This window comes from Arachis duranensis, chromosome 9 (genome assembly GCF_000817695.3).
Source record: "Arachis duranensis cultivar V14167 chromosome 9, aradu.V14167.gnm2.J7QH, whole genome shotgun sequence".
Taxonomy (NCBI): Eukaryota; Viridiplantae; Streptophyta; class Magnoliopsida; order Fabales; family Fabaceae; genus Arachis; species Arachis duranensis.
In genome coordinates, this window is record NC_029780.3 from 64,979,713 (window position 1) to 64,982,778 (window position 3,066).

Consider the following 3,066-nt stretch of genomic DNA (forward strand, 5'->3'; position numbering starts at 1 on the left):
ATGTGGGTGAAAGGTCATAAAATCTCTTAAAATCAATACAAGATAAACCGTCAAAACGGGATTTATCAACCTCCCCACACTTAAACCAAGCATGTCCTCATGCTTAAACCAAGAATGAAGTAAGGGTATGGCATTTATTCAATGGAAACTAACTAAATGCAATCTACCTATATGCAACTATCTAAATGAATGCAATTACTTGGTCAAAATAAATCAATTCCCAAGAAGCATATATGCATAAGGGCTAAGGACTAGCAAGTCTAATCCACAATTGAATTGAGTTATTAAATATTTTTACAAACTTGCATGAAAATTATGATCATAGTTGAAAACATGTAATTGAGCATCAAACCCTCACCGGTAGTGTTTGCACTCTTTTCGCTCAAGTGTTTAGGGTTGATTCTCTCAATTCTCCCCTAATCATGCTTTCTAAGATTTGTTCTTCTTCTAACAATCAACATATATTTCATGCATGCATACAAGTATCATGAGGTCTTTTCTTTGGTTGTAATGGGGCTAGGGTCAAGGTATGATGCATATATGGTTAAGTGAGTTTGAAATTTGAATCTTTGATAAGCTTAAACTTCCACCTAACCTATGACATCCTATACAATTAAGTTCTAACCTAACTACCCATTCCTCACTTTTTCACATACTCATGTATTTTCTTTTCATTTCACAACACATATGCATTGATTTTATTGAGCTACACTTTGCTTTGGGGCATTTTGTCCCCTTTTTATTTTTTCCTTTTTCTTCTTTTTCTTTTTTTTTCTATTTTTTTCTTTTTTTTCTTTTCCATATTATTTTTCTTTTCTTTTTTCTTTTGTTTTTCTCATTTTTTTTCTTTCTATATACAAGAACCTCAATGCATAAGGTCTATACATTTGATCAATACATGAGCATGTACCCAATTCCTAATATTTTCAATAAAAATACAAAACTACCCTTTTATTCACCCAATGTCCCAAGGTTCCCACACTTGAATGATACACACACACACTAGCCTAAGCTAATCAAAGATCCAAATTAAGGACTTTTATTGTTTTTTTCGCTTTAAAGCTTGTAATGTGCTAAATTAAGAACAAAGTGGGTTAATCGTAGGCTCAAAGTTGGCTAACAATGGAAAATAGAGGGTAAGGCTATTTGGGTAAGGCCTCAATCATATAAATGCATAAATACAAGGAATAATGGACATATAGAATCAAACAATTCAAAGATCACAATCATAGAAAGAGAATAATGCACATAAGAAGGAAAAATAAGTGGTTATAAGATGTAACCACACCATTAGGCTCAAAACTCACTTGCTTGTGTTCTTAGCTCAAAAAAACATGATCCACAAGATATATAATTCAAGCAAGTTTAATGAAAAGTTTTCACTCAAATCAATTAGTGTGCCCTATAGATAGAAATCTTGAAAAATTTCATTATTTTGACTAAGCTTATTTTGTATATATATGCAAAAACTAAGAATGTGAGTAAAAACCATAAAATCCTAGAATGAAATGCAAAAGTGTTGGGATTAGAAATTTGTCACCCAAAATCGCCGATCGGTCGGACGACCTCCCCACACTTAAAAGTTTGCACCGTCCTCGGTGCACTCAAAGATGAGCAAGGGGGTACGGCGACTCTCCGGATTGCTACGTGTTCTTAGTCTTGCTTCCGTTATTGTTTGTGGTGCATTCGTCATGAAAGACAAAAATATAACACCATAAGAGGAGAAGATATAAAAGCAAGGAAGCATACATTGTTGGAATGAGGTAAATCACTAGAAATGAGTGAGTGAATTAGTGTGACATGAATGACAAATAAGTGTGTGAATTCTAAATTACGCGGTTTAGAACACACATTAACCTAAAAGTTATGTCACAAAAGAAGCATGCACTTCACTTATCCTAGTGTGCTGGAGATGCTTTAAGTGAACTTGTAAGGTAAAACAAGCATTAGAGAAGCATGGAAGCATTCAAGCTAAAACATATGGATGCATATGATCATGAAATACAATGCACTAAGGTAAATGCATAACATCATCCATCAAGAGGTTGCCTAATCAAAGAGAGAGTTCAAATCACATGGTGGCTAGCTACAACATGCAATTCAAAAGAGTCACAAGCTCGAAGGCAATTCTCATCACTTGGTATTTTCAAAGGGTAAACATGAAAAATTCAAAACCAAGTTAAATATAACCTCAATCATAGAATCTAACAAAGATTATCTAAAAACATTCATGCTAAAATAGCATTTATGCAATAAGAGGCAACAATGTGTAGTAAACAAGATCAATAAGCCAACACTTATAATGAAAATGGAGAAAATAAAATGAAAACTAAACTAAAGCTATCTAACAAACTAATTAACTAACAAATTAACTAACTAAAATAAATGGTTATCAATGGTATTTGGAAGTGTTGGATGAGGGGTAGAAGAAGGGAAGAAGAAAGGAGAAGGAAAGAAATGGAAAGAGGAGAAGAAGAGAAATGGATGGAAGAAGGGACATCCACGCGTACGCACGCATGGCGCGCGCGCGTCGATGGCTTATTTCGAGAGTGGCGCGTACGTGTCATGTGCGCGAGCGCGCAAATAGGTTTGTGCCTCAGGCCCAATTTCCGCACAGTGCAGGCCTAACTCTCGGGTCAAGGTATGGAAGGTGGAACTTCTCAATCCATACGTACGCGTGCATGGCGCGCTCGCGTGGATGGTCCAAAACGCTTGATGCACGCGTACGCACGCAGTGCGCGTATGCGTGGATGGTGCTCTGTTTTGTCAAAAAATTTTGCTATGTTTTTGCACCAATCCAAGCATTTTAAACCTCCAAACAGCTACCAAAATACCATGAAACCTTATTTAACATACTAAGCTACCAATTAGACTCATTAAAATAATCAAAACAAGAAATTAAACTAATTCTACCAATATGTACAAAAGAGAAAATGAAAGGATTTTACCATGGCGGGGTGTCTCCCACCTAGCACTTTTGTTTATTGTCCTTAAGTTGGACTTATGGGGAGCTCCTCTCAAGGTGGCTTGTGCTTGTACTCATCTTGGAACTTCCACCAATGCTTG